Source organism: Coturnix japonica, chromosome 2, assembly GCF_054131305.1.
Source record: "Coturnix japonica strain WE chromosome 2, WE-NBRP24, whole genome shotgun sequence".
Lineage (NCBI taxonomy): Eukaryota > Metazoa > Chordata > Aves > Galliformes > Phasianidae > Coturnix > Coturnix japonica.
This window is the reverse complement of record NC_140664.1, coordinates 98185776-98200140: the sequence shown is the minus strand read 5'-3', so window position 1 is coordinate 98200140 and position 14365 is coordinate 98185776. Positions and strand designations below refer to the sequence as shown.

General features: G+C 40.2%; 1 long non-coding RNA gene across 1 annotated transcript in view; it reads left to right on the top strand.

Moving 5' to 3' along the window:
• LOC146762074 (uncharacterized) overlaps window positions 1-14365 on the top strand; it is a 63898-nt gene that overhangs the window by 18501 nt on the left and 31032 nt on the right. The window contains exon 2 of the long non-coding RNA XR_014942919.1: window positions 10518-10587. This is a non-coding gene — a long non-coding RNA (uncharacterized LOC146762074). The remainder of the gene's footprint in view (window positions 1-10517; window positions 10588-14365) is intronic.

Genomic DNA, 14365 nt, shown 5'->3' with positions numbered 1-14365 from the left:
GGCTTGAAACAATGCACATTTGTTTTGCAAGGTCTTTCCAGAGCAGTGAGCCCATCTTGCTTGCTGCCTGCTGTTTGATGATTGCCACACCTGCACTTCTTAAATTAGTCACAGGTTGGCTGGCTGTGGTCTAATGGCACCCAAATGACAAGAGACAGCGTAGGGACTCAGTCCCAGGAATAAACTGGGATTATTGAACTATTATTTTCCCTTCCTCCCGAGGTGATCACTTTCTTCCTGGGTATCAGGAGAAAAGATGAAACAAGGTAAACTAGATTAAGGGATTTCCACTTATTCCCAGCTCTTATTTTCATTCGTTCTTCTTGTTTTCCCCCCTGTGGTGCTGTGGGACTGCAGCTATGCTTTACCTTGCATTTAACCTTTCAAAGAAATACAGGAATGTGGGAGCTTCCTCCTGCTCTGAGAGAACTGGAAATAGAAGGTTAGAAGAAGTAGAGGCAAATTAGGATGTTAAGGGTTATTGCTTATAGAGGAGTTGGAATAAAGGATGTAACAACTCAGCGATATCTAAACATGATAAATGTGGGGTAGATGCTGGCCATTGTTGCCTGTGCCTAAAATTTGAGCACTTTGTATGGTGTTTTCATTTGGTTTTCTTCCTTGTCTGAGAAAGCTAAAAGCTACACATGCTTCCGAGTATGGTGCACTCCAGTTCTTCCCTTTCAACTCTTTTTTTGTAGGGAGGTGCTTGGAATGAGAAGACCTATGTGGTCAAATAGAACAAAGAGAGGAGGTCCCCACTATTTTATCACCAATACTGGTTCTGAGTTCTGAATAACATTTGCTGCATGTAGCTGAACCCAGCTTGCTGATTGTGAGAAACAGACCCTCAGTTAACCTACTGTTAAAAAGTGAAACATGAATAACTAAAAACTGCCTGTGGTCATCACCTGAAAAAAAAAAAGCAGCCACAGAAATGGCTGCCATGGTATGTCAAAGTGTCTAGTTCAGAGCTAGTCCAGCACTACTGGGCCTGCAGTCCTTGTGCCACGGGCTTGGCTGATGCTTCACTCATCTGAAAGCTGAATTATGGGCACTCCGAAAAGCACAGGGTGACTTGTGTTCCTCGATCATTTCTACACCCTGGGAAGCCTTGTCCCATTCAGTCCTTCTCAGGAACATACATGAGTTTGTGCTTTGTGCATTAGAATGTCTACCAGTCTGGTCACCCATTCATAGAAGGAGATGAGGTTGGTCAAGCACGACCTGCACTTCATGAAGCTGTGCTGGCTGGGCCTAATCCCCTGGATGCCACACATGTGCCATGTGATTTCACCCAAGACAGTTTGCTCCATAAATTTCCTTGGCATTAAGAGCAGGCCTGTAGTACCCCGGATCCTCCTTATGGCCCTTCTTGTAGATGGTAGTCACATTGGCAAGCCTCCAATCCTCTGGGACCTCTGCAGATAGCCAGGAATGCTGATAGGTGGTGGAGAGCAGCTCAGCAACCATCCCGGTCAACTGGCTCAGCACCCAGGGGTGGAACCTGTCCAGTCCCATGGGCTTGTGACAGTCCAGATGGAGGAGGAGTTCTCCAACTTTCTCCACCTGAATCACGGGGGTGTATTCTGTGTTCCATCCCAGACTTCCAGATCAGGGTGTAAAGTTCCCTGGGGATAACTGATCTGCCTTTTAAAGGCAGATGTAAAGAAGGTGTTTAGGATTTAGGCCTTGTCCTTATCCTCAGTGAAATGATCAGAGGGCTGGAGCACTTCTCCTGTGGGGAAAGGTTGAGGGAACTGGGCTTGTTTAGCTTGGAAGAGAGAAGGCTCTGGGGAAACCTCATTGTGGCATTCCAATACTTGAAGAGGAGGGGAATGGCTGTTTACGAGGGTGAACAGTGACAAGACAAGAGGGACTGGTTTTAAACTGAGACAGAGGAGGATTAATTTAAGTATTAGGAAGAAGTTTTTCACACAGAGTGTGGTGACACACTGGAACAGGTTGCCCATGGTGGCTATGGATGCCCCATCCCTGGAGGCATTCAAGGCCAGGCTGAATGTTGCTCTGGTCTGGTGGTTGGCAGCCCTGCACATAGAGGAGGGTTGAAACCAGATGATCATTGTGGTCCTTTTCAACCTAGGCCATTCTATGATTCTTTGATTTGTGAAGGACAGTGGTTAGTCTTTCTCTTGACGTATGAATTTTACTCCTTTTCTCACTTGCAATGCCTTGAAAGTCAGTTCAGGCCAATTTGCATTGTGATATGTATTCTGTAATAAGGCATGCAAGAAATTGGTCCTATGAATTCTCCGATGTGGTCAGATTCTCCCCACTTTGAGCAATTTCCAGCAGAGTGTGAGGGGTGTTATATTGTTCTGCAGGGCAGGGTGTTAGGCCCAACTCCAGCTGGTTTGCAGGCTTCAGCCTCCCAGGGGTGTCAGGTGAGCCATTAGTGAGTAAAGAATTTTAAAGTGAAGGATGAGTCTGTTCAGTGTACGGTGTCCAAGAACATGATTCTGAATGTGCACAGCACAGTGGGGTGCACAAATTAGTTTCCCACTATGGAAATAAATAGCGAAATGCTGGGAACTGCACAGACTTCAGTGCCTCAAAGTGTACTGTTTTTGATCTGCCTTCCCACCCCCGTTAGATGCAGCAATTAAAAAGTGGGCCCTGAAACTGTTCAGACATAAAAATAAATAAATAAGTAGAACTTTGAAGCCATCACTTTAAACATCTGTTAATTGTCTGTCATCTCTGAATGAAAAAGAAAACCAAAGGTGACCATTTGATGTGTGGCTGCAGAGCAGTCTGAAGGCTTCTGGAGGGTGTGTGTGAGCCTCCTGAATGGAGGAGTTTCAATTTCTGTGCATCTTCCCCTTTGTATTTAAGCCTGTGTCCACTGTATCGCCCAGCACATGCTACCCAGCTGCAGTGCAGGTTCCCAGCTCATTCTGTAACCTCAGCAGCACAGATGTGGGCTGGTGAGGCACTGGGGCACAGATAGCACTCGTTGCTTTCATCAGCAGCCCTGTACCTCTGGCTGCTGACCTGATAGTTATTCTTTACAGCAGTCGCTCAAAGGAAAAAGAGACTGCTGAACTGCAATGAAATCCGCGTGCTGCCCGCTGCTTTTGTTCAGTCTGCTGCCTCTGTGGTGCTGGCTTGTGTGATCTGAAGAGCATTTGGGCTGCAAAGCCTGCTTGTATTGGAATGCTGCAGTCTTCCTTCCACGGTTCTGCAACAGGCTTCTCTAAGCCCAGTGGCTCCTTCTACCCCAGCCTTTTTTCCCCCTAATTTAACAGCCTCTGCCTTGGTGCTACCAGGTTCTGTCACACTTCATGGCTCAACACCCACTGACTTGATGGGAATACTGCTGCTGTTCTAATTCATTGTAAGCAACCTGGCCGTTCTGTGTGCACTCAGAGATCCCAGAGCATTGGGATAGGGAGGAGGGAAGGGAGGTAATTGGTGTGTTTTCTCCTGAATGGTGACAGCAGCATTAACTTCAGGTATAAAAATGAACAAAGCAAATTGCTTATAGCTGTAAGACTCCTGATGGCAATGCCATCAAAACAGTTATTTGTTTTCTCCTCTGGTTTTCTGACACACCTGATGTGAGCTGCTCTGAATCCAGGCTCATTTCTTTCACTGAATAATGTGACTGTGGGGGGGGGGGGGGGGGAGGGGAACAGCAATAAGGTATTTGTGCTGATGCACAAAAAAGCCTTAATTGTAAACACTTTCCAAGTTACCTGCTTGTTGCTTTTTATTGTTTGACTTCTGTTTCTTCTGAGATTTCTGTTGCTATTTCCAGTTTTGCTGCAGTGTGGACTCTGCCTTTGATCTTGTTTTGTTTGCTCTTGATGTTTTTTGCAATCCAAGCAGAAACAAATGATATTTGGAAAGCAGTAAGTTTGACTGCTCGTTGCTGATTGAAATTCAGAACATCTTTTTGACGTTAATTTTTATTAGGAATGTTGCTGATCCTTGCTCAATCCATGATCAAGAATTAGTTTGTGATTTTTCTTTTTAGAAGAAGTTTATCAGTACAATTAATTGAAAGAATTACTAAATGAAGCAGTTTCAACCAGCATTGTTATTTGATGATTGCACCTGTTCTGTTTTTAATTCCAAGATCCTAAAATGAGACCACTAAATGCAGACCTGCATCTGAGTTTATTAGATGTTACACCAGTGCAGCACTGAAGTCTCTTGTTTGAGCTGCAGTGCAAAGCATTTAAATTGATTCCTAAACGTGAATGAAGAAACTTATTTGGAGGAACCTGTTCTTTTTAATGTCTTGTATCTCTGTAAATTGGCTTCTAAGCAAAACTTGTGTGGGTTCCCACTGCAGTATTTTCTTACTTGTAAAAGCTGTTGAATGTCCTCCCTTCCCTTTGAATGTAGTTCAGGGGATGTGATTTTGTTGGTGTTCAGTAATTGCACACTAGCAAATTCCAGGTCTGAGAGCTCTGCAGAGATCCAGGCCATTTCCTTACCAAGGTTCTACCTACATAGTGTCAACAACATCTGTTATATTTTTGCATTGTTGAAATATATATGTAAATATATGTTTCTGTATATAGTATTCCATGTGATGAGAAGGCTGCCACTGTAACAGCCGTATTCCAGAAAGGTCTGGAATGAAACCCCCCTAGTTTAGAAAACAACAACAATACTCTATATGCTTTTCAGTAAAAGGACTCATCCCCTTTGGCAGTTACATGTACTTTGGAGGTCTGGAATATCAAAAGAATAACATGAAAAAAGGAAAGCTTTTCAGTCATTCTCCTCAATGATGAAGCTTTGGTCTCCTTTTTTTTGAATCTTTAGTAATGAGAACTGCTTGTGGTGCCTTGATTGTCTTGCAATAGACTGAATGAAAATTATATCACTGTGCTTTTGTTTTTCTTTCCAGGAGCTGTCAGTGTGCCATGCATGAAATGGTAGGCAAAAGTAATGCAGAGTGAAGTGGGGTTAAAAGTTAATTGTCATTTGCCCTTTAACTGTCTCATCTTGTGTTTATTGAAACCTGTTAAACATCAGTGTGTATGTGGTACTATGGGCTACTCTGAAAGTAATGCCTCCTATATTGCTGTGTGGGCTGATGACTTATTATTTAGGTTTACATTATTTTTATTGCAAATTTGGTGATGTAAAGGAATATGTCATGAACTTGAACCAAAATATTTTGCTTTACTTATGTGTTTGTCCTGATGAGTGCTCATTCTTGGGTTTCAGTCCAAGCATCCACATGGACTATCCAGTTAACTGATGAGAGGAAATGTAATACTATTAGCTTTGGGATTGTGTAGGACTACCTTTTCTACAGTCAAAAGGGTTTCTTGACTGTATTCTTGATGATGCGTGTGTGAAATATCTCCACCCCATACCATAGGGTGCTGAGGCAGGGCCAGGGAACAGCCTCTGTGGCAGTGTGGTGGTTGTTCCTCAGGCTGGCAATGAGGGCAGCATGTCCTGCTGCGGGGTACGTTCTGTGTGCGGGAGGCAAGGAGGGGACGTGGGAACCTACATGCAAACTCTGAGGTTCCTAAAGCAGAGAGACAACCATTGCTGAGCTTTTTAAAAACAGAAGATTGTTCATTACGTTTTATTTATTATTTTGAATTGTTGTTTTAAAATGGTGATGGTCCAGTCCTGAAAGAGAAGTCCAAGTGAAGCACCTGGATTGGTTCTTGCTGAATTTCAGCACTTCTTCCTATCTGAATCAAAGTGTGGTTCTCCCCTGGAGGAGAGGTGCTCTGAATAGGGTTTGCTGTCCTCAGCCTATTTGGCTCTCCTTGGCCATGGAATGAGTGGCTGAAAGTGAAGCCAGGCCCTCCATGGCGGTGCACGAAGAACAGCTGGCTATCAGTCATGTCTCCTGTGAAGTAGTTTGGACAGATTTGATCTCTGCAGTCTCTGGTATAGCGTTCTTGAGAAGAGAGCTTAGGGGCAGGGGCACAGGTGTGTAGGTGGCTGTTTCCCATCAGTTGTCCCCAGTGTACCTCAAGCAACATAGAAATGCTCAGGCTCTACCTTCAGGTGAAGGGGAGAGGGAGGTGTTTCTTTCCTGTGTTGTGCCTGAATTGCAAATGATGTGCCAAAAGCATGTAGAGACTGTTGCTGAACCAAGACCAAAGCCAGTTGTATTGACTTATCTGGTAATGGCTTGCTGTGCCTGTGCTGACACGGAACCAGGCGATCCCATGTGCCCTTTCTCCTGGATGCTTGAGGTATTTTGCTTTCATGCTTACTATCTAGATGGTAGGAGGTTGTGGCAGCTGTTAAGTTGTCTAGTTGGCTAACAGGGACAGGTGTCCCCTCTTAACCATTCCTAAGATTTTTCTGCCTTTGTCTCTTTTAGTGTAGGCTTCTGATATAGATGGCACGTTTAGAGGTTTCATTGGTTGTTGGTGCTGTGAACTTGATTCACAAGAAGTGGAAAGGATTAAAAGAGATGGAGAAAGACTTGTCCCAGTGGTTCCCACTTAAAGGACAAAACACAGTGGGCACGAACTGAAATACAAGAAATTCTGTTCCAATATAAGAAAAAAAACCCCACTTCATTATGAATTTGGTCATACCCTGGAACAGATTGCCCAGGGAAGATGAGATATTTCCAACTTTGAGATATCTTAAAATCCAGCACAGTCCTGAGCAGCTTGCTCTTGTTAACCCTTGTCAGCCAGTGGGGTTGGACTCTATCTCCAGAGGTCCCTTACCATCTCAGTACTTCTGTGATGGTGTTTTATATAGAGAAATAGTTGAAGGAGCTGATGTGCTCATAACCATTTCAGGCACATAACTCAGTGAAGAGTTTTAATTATAGTTTAATTTGTTCAGTTTGGAATTGAATATGCTGAATTAGACTTCTCTTGAATCATGCGTTATTCCGGTTAGAAAACTGATAAACTTGCTCTTCTGTACAGACCTAGAAAAGTTTCCCAATTATTATTCCAAACTTAATTTGTCTTCTCTTGCTATTTTTAACAGCTTCTGTACTTTATTTCTGACCTCTGGAGCTGCAGACTTCTGTAATAGCTACACTAACAATCTATGGTTTTTGTTTCTTGAAATAACTCTGAAAACCTGCTGTAGCAGAAAGGCTTAATAATTGGGATTCCACATCTTAATGCATTTTTTTTCCTACAGATCTAAAAATGAATGCTTTTTGTATGTGCAAAGCAGTGAATATGTACACCACTTTTCATTCCTGAAGTACTCCAAATTTGTTGGCTAATTAATATTCACAATATGCTTTGGAGATTTGTGTATTTATCTTTCTTTTATAAACATTGGGTATTTCAAAGAGTGACGTGTGGGACCCAACACAACAAACCTTCACTTCTTTGCATTGCTGCCCCAGCCCAAATAATAGTTTTCCTGCAAGTTGTATCAGAAAGTATACAAGCAGAAAGAGAAATGAACGTAGATCTCCTGCTCTAGTGTCCAGCCTGTTCCCAGAGAAATCATTTTTCATCCTTGTATTTCCTTTTATTCTGTGACACCACCAGCAATTAAATTTGTCTTGGAGATGAGATGAGTGGAATTTCATTAGTCAATTTCTCTTGTCGGTTGTTGCAAATTGCTTCTTGTGGCTTTGTTTTCGTAAGCTTTGCTCAGCTTGTCAGCTGGGAATGTGCTGTAGTGCGTGACTATTAGGTAGAACTCGATAAAACTTGTAACAGTCTTTTGAAAGAAGTTAAAACCTGATATTTTAGTAAGATTTCTGTTTTGTGCCTCTTTCTGGAGAGGAAAAAGCAGGGTAAATACTCTCTTTTTTGTATTTTTTGGAAGATTAATTGTGCTAGAAAGATGGGGGGAGGAAATAATGTTATTTCTCCAAGTATTCCATAGAGAGTAAAAGGAGTTGAACTACTTGGCTTCTGCACAGTAGTGTACTTAATTCTCTCATAAGCATCATTATTAACGAACAGCAGGGCTTCATATAGTGATCCTTGATGATTCTTTTAGCCTTCTAATGCAGGAAAAGAAGTATTTTACAAGAATACGTGTAAAGATGGGAGTATTTGAACTGACTTGGACACTTCTAGATATTGAAGTGAGTCCCCTGATTCTGCATATTTAAAGAAAATGAAAGTATTCAAACTTGTCTTGCTGTGTCTCTCCATGAAATCTCCTAATTTGTCTTTGGAAAAGGTAACTGGTTGTTTTGTTAGGAGAAAGCATGCAAGCCTTACTTTATTAAGGATTGTTGCTTGTTCATGTGAAACAGCTTAATGCTTGCTGTCTCTGGGCTAGTAGGTTTTGTGAAACATAGCGAGCCTTTCCCCCAGTGTTCTACAACATTGTTGATTTGATCCTTCCAAACAAGGGAGCCAGCCTCTTGTGCAGTGGCTCAGATGCCAATGTTCGCCTGTGTTCATTTGTTCTGTGGCAAATGTATGTAGACTAGATAATTTCATTTCTTGTGTGTGTGTGGGGGGGGGGTGGTGTGTGAAAATTAATTTATGAAGGAAAGTCTGTTATGTGAGGAGCAGCTCCAGGACTCTTCATGTCTTGCTTTCTGACAAGTTTCTTCAATAAATCTGACCTGTCAGTGCTACTTTAGGTTTGCAAGTCTGTAGTAGCTACTGATGGACTTTCTCTTGTTTTTAATTGTGTTGTTTTGTTCAAAGATTCTGGTTTAAAACAGAACCATTTCTTGTCTATAGTCGCATCCTGACTAAATAGTGTTGTCAGTAATGTCTGTTGTTTCTGCAGTCTTCAAGAAGTGGGTTAGGTATGGTTCAGGTACTCACTACTGTTAAACAACAGCTGGCCAAGATTTAAATGGCAGTTTTCCTAATACCGTAGCTGTTTTTTCCAGATTTGGTTGACAGTAGTTCTATAAACTGTTTCCATTGGAAATTGGTGCCTTTAATGGTATTTTCATTCTAAGGGAATTTTCAGCCAACGTAACAGAGGCAGAATAGTTGATAACCACTTACTTAGTGAACTCTTTTATCCTTGTGCACAGATTTGAACTCTTACCAACCGCAACAGAAATGAGAGCTCAGAAAAGAGGAGTCAACAGAAGCCCTACCAACAGAATACTTATACTGGAGTTAAGGAAATGATTTTTATCAACTTATTTTTGAATGATTGAATCAAGGCTGTAGTCTATTTATTAGTTAATTACTTCATGTAGTTTCAGAGGAGGAATTAGAGATATAAGAGAGAACCACATTCCCCAAAACATTGGAAAAATTCTGAGTGCTGCACCTGTTCAAATGACTTTAACCTAGCTGGTTGTTCAGAGTTATTCTGAGACACTTTAAGTTAAATGCATTCATGAAAATGACAATATAACAAACTCTTAACACTCCAAAATATCCCGTTATGCCCCAGTTAAGCCTCCTCCCCATCTCTCTCCTCCTTTCTGTCCTGTCTGCAGTAGACCACCAAATGAGCCCCTTATTCTCTTGATTTGTATCGGACGTGAAGTTAGCAGTGAGGTACTCTGAAAAGAATCAGTGCAACTAGTAGAAGAAACTGGGTTAGTGGGCCTTCTGCTTTTAGCTGTGCCAAGAGCTGTATTGTGTGTCCTACAAATGAAGCTGTTCAACATAAAATTGTTTTTTATTCCCTCCTTCCAACTATAACTCTATTCCAAAATGTTATTCCTCTCATGATACAGGGCTCTCATTTCAGCCAAAATGTGTTGGTTAGAATTAGGGCAGTTCTCATTGTTGTTCTTGTACTTAAATCATTTTCTATTTCACCAACTTCTGCCATTTGCTGGTCGTTTTGCTAAGCTATAAAAACAAGCTCTTCCATTGGCTCTAATGAGTGGATTTTTTTAAAGTTGTGTTCATTTGTGGGTTTTGGTTTTTTTTAAAATCTCCTTTTGGCTAAATGAAAAAGCTGTATATAACCTTCTATGTAAGGTCCCACAAGGGTCAGGTATGATGGCTTTTAATTTTCTCCCTGCCAACACCTCTTGTGATGTGCCCTCTGTCTCTCTCATAGCCACAGTGCTTGTCTTGTGAGCAAAGATTTTACTGGACCCAACTTAAGCAGCATCTGACGCTATATAGGGGAAGCGCTAGCTGAGCTGCAGGAGAGGGTGCTTAGTACAATCATATTGTTGGGAGTGACTCAGAAGATGAGAAACTATGTAGAAAGAAACTGTAAGATGTGAGGGAGGTTATTAGTGGAGGTTCTCAGGGTCTGGTTTTGACATTGATCTTATTTTTTCTTTTCACTGCTTACCAGAATGTAGGAGAAAACTAAGAACGTACTCATCAAATTTGCTATTGGGTTAAGTTAGGTCTACAGAAGAAGACTGTGTGTTTTGAGATATTTATAGCTCATTGGAAAAATTCAGCTGATTAAAATGAAAGCAATCCCAGGGATGGTGATGGAAGCACATCTCAAAAAGCTACTAGTATCCTGTCCTGTGCTCCCTGGAAAACTGCGGACAATCTGAATTAAAAATGTTTATTATCTAATTTTACTGTGTCAAGTTATTGTGTCAAATTGTTACGAATTTTGTGCTGTTGCCGTTCAGTTAATAAGACTAATTTTTTTTTCTTTCTCATTAGAAGGAACTACAGTCAAGAAGATTCCAGTAAAGACAAGGCACATAATCACAAATAAAGGAAGACTTCAATGGTAACAGCAAAATTAAAATCATTTAATTCTCTACTCTAAACTTGACAGAATTGCTCTACTGAAATTTTCCTGTTCAGTAGCTAGGATGCGGTGCAGTAGTGAGACTGACAGACAGAAGCTGCATTGACTGCTTTTTAAATGGGGAGGGGGGAAGTAGACATCTGATAGAACCACATCAGATGAACAGATCATATGTGTTCTAATGTGCTGTTCTTTCCCACACTGTTATTTTGGACACCATGTCTCTACTGTGGAAAACACTATACAATCAACGCTGTTTTTCCAGTTAGCATCGAGCATTCTGAGGTTTATTGTGCAGGGATTTCATAGTTTATTTTACAAGGTAGGATTGGAAGAAACTGCAGTTAATCAAGTAATTTGTAGACAGTTTGCAAATCAACTGTTTTGTATGTGTCAGAAGTTACTATCTGGAAACTCTTCCCTTCTTTATTCTCATTTAATCTTCAGTTCTGTGTCCTCATGGTGGCTCCTTTTTGTATGATGTCCTCACTTAGAAATCAGTCTTGTGTTGGCTGTAAAGCTCCTGGGGACTTGAGAACCCTTGGCTGTTTATGTAAGTCTTAGTGATGTTATAGCGCTCACACACACAGGATTTAGCACCTTTTGATGCAATTTAGTTCTGGTTATACTTATGTTAGTGTTTCACCTGAAGTCTGCAGTTATTCTACTCCCTAATGAATATGTTAATTGTTTCACACTTTAAAAAAAAATAAAAAAATCTTTGCAGACAGAGAGCTAACTTCGCATCTTGGGGTGGTATTTAAATAACTTCATGGAAAATGTATAAGTCTAAGTTTAAAAAAAGGGTAGTGAATAAATTCAGTGTGGCACAAATCTGACATCTGCATTGCAAAAAATATTCAGTGCAAGTAAATTATGCATCTTTTTGGTTACAACGTTTTGGAAACCATACTTGCAAATATTACTTTAATTACTATCCTTTCTGTACTGTTTCTAAAGAAGCTTTCTACTTGGCAGTGGACTACCTGAAGTCTGATACATTAAGTATTTCCTTTTATTCCTGATGTAAGATACATCTTTTATGATCACTTCCTTATTCTAATTTTCCTCTGTCGATCAAATAGGTATCTCACATGTTATTTTCATTATGCCCATAAGGACATAGCATAACAATACTATTTTCTCCATATCTTATATTTTTCACTTAATTTTCTTTGTGTGTGAACTTTCCCGTAGTGATTGTTTGTCACCCACTTTGACACTTCATTATTATTTTAGATGATTCCTGGACATACTATTAGAGTAAGTATTACACTAAGCTAAATTTCATTAAATAATTATCTTACGGAATAAAACTTATTAGCACTGAAGTTGTTAAGAATTACAAATATTTCTGGTATTTGTAGTTCTTGCTATTTTTCATAAAATATTGGAAACCTCATAAAAAGCTTGACAATGAGAGCCATACAACCTACTTTTTAGATCTGAGTAGTTCGAAGAAATCTAAATGTGCTTATACTGTTTTGTTCACATCTTACTTTTCTGAAGCCTATTCCAGTCAAGTGGTATCTTATTTTAGGTATAATAAGTGAGTTCGAGCAAGGATTTTTAACTACTCCAATAGCTTTCTGGGATGTTATAGGTATTATTTGACACCAGAAGATATATGCAGCTCTTAAGACCATTGAACTTCAAAGTTGCATTATCTATAGACATTATTCTTAAGATCTGTACTTCAGATGTCGTGGCTAGTGCTTGAATTTAAGACTTAGGGGAAAGAATTCAGCACCAGAGAATTGTGTGTTGACTTGTGTCCATCTTCAGAAGTCATTTAAGCAGATGTGATGTGAGACTGGGATTGTGGCTTAATTGAAGGGTTGTAACTGAGCCCTCCAGGGAGTTGAAATGTTTTTGTTGGGTTGTAAATGTAATGTGGTAATGTTCCTTGGTGAATCGTTTGTGGTTTAATCTCTTGCTAACAAGAGGCAGGAAGAGAAATTGGCACTGTGGCTTCATGATATGAATCCCTCATGTCTCGTGTTATGAATAGGCTTCTCCTGAGCTCTTTCTTGGGGTATTGCAGACCTGGAAGGGAAGGGTAAAATATTGATGAGAATTGCTCTGTGAAATTTATCTTGTCCTGTGTTGGGTGTGAATGCTCTTCCCTTTAAGATAGGCTTTAATAGTGTGCTTTTAGTTTGGTTTCAGAACAAGTGCATTTGGCTTAATTGCCATCAGTGGGTGTGTTCTAAAGTGCAACTGACTCCTCTGCATTGATACTAAATGGTTCTGTCCTTTTTTCCTAGCATAGGTAAGTCTTGAAGGGGGTACTGACCTCAGTCAGTGGTCCTTGGCTACCTGTGGATTGAGGGTTCTTTGATATGTTCTGAGATATTGTATACAAATTTTAGTTGGAGTTGTGCTTAATTGTAGATTCCAGAAACAATATAATAACATGAAAGTTGAATACTTCAGTTGTCAAGTAATGTTAAGAACTGTAGTCTTAAACTTGTACAAATAATTTTATATTTGCATACCTGAGGCACTGTGTTGTGAATGTGTGTGTCTTGTCTTCAATAACACATAGTATTGCTTTCATTCTTTTGTTGTGGAGTTGAAATTCTCCACGGTGGAATAGTCAAGAGGGATCTGGATGTTTTGAGTTTCTGTGAGCTTTACTAGGATGCAAACGTGTGGGCAGATGGGAGCCCAGCCCATGCACACACTGAAGCAAGCAATGCAGGCAACTCTGGTCAGAATTTGCTGTGTTTGCAAGGGAGTAAAATGTAGATCGACTTTGAGTGGCTAACTCTTCGTTCCAGGGACATATGGAGAGAGACTATCTGTGAACAGCAATTTCATATTAAGCTTTTCTTTGTAATCCTTTACTCTTTCTGAACAGTGGTCACAATTAGAATACTTAAGTAATTTAGTTTATCTTCCGGAAACCTTCTGGTTGTGGAAAATGGTGTCTTACTGGGCTAGATGGAAACAATTTTATGTGAGAGATTACGAGATAAATTGGCTCAACCAAAAGGGTTGGTGACTATTTGTATGGTGACAAAAGTCTCAGTTCATTTTGAGAGCTTCACAGTTCAAGAATCAATTGGATTTGCATATCCCAAAAGTTCAGGAATTGATTTCCTAAATGATGATATTCAAGGCATAATGATCATGTCTGCCTGTTATTATATGATCAAATGTATTCCAGGGAGGATGAATTATTTAATCTCTGTGGAAACATGGAATTTTCATGATGCATTAGGATTGTAATGGGCACTTTTTTTTCTTCCAAAGGAAGAAATTGTTCCATCTTCTAAACAAATGATCTGTGATGCCTCGAAGGCTGCTTGGAGAAGTAGATAATTAGCTACCCCACTGCCTAGAGAAATAGCTTGGAGAATTTTAGAAGCCTCATGCAAATGGTTTGGGATATTATACAAAATTAGTTTCAGTTAGGCTCAAATTTATCTAATTTAATTTAATTATTGGGAAAAGTAAATCTTTGACTGAGGGGGAAGAAAGGAAACCTGACACGAACAGAAGTCAGGGTAAAAAAGACGCTGCAATATAGACTGCAACAATTAGATACTGATGGATTTACAGTTGCCATTTACTTTGTAGGCATTCACCTCTAAGGCATCAGTAATGACTTTGTTCTGTAAGACTTCATCTATCAGAATTAATACCCTAGGCCACAGGTGGAATAATTACTAAACTGAATTAAACCCTGTTGCTCACTATGTCTGTATTCTATTTTAGCAGACTGTGTACTTAGGTGGTAAATCTCCATCCT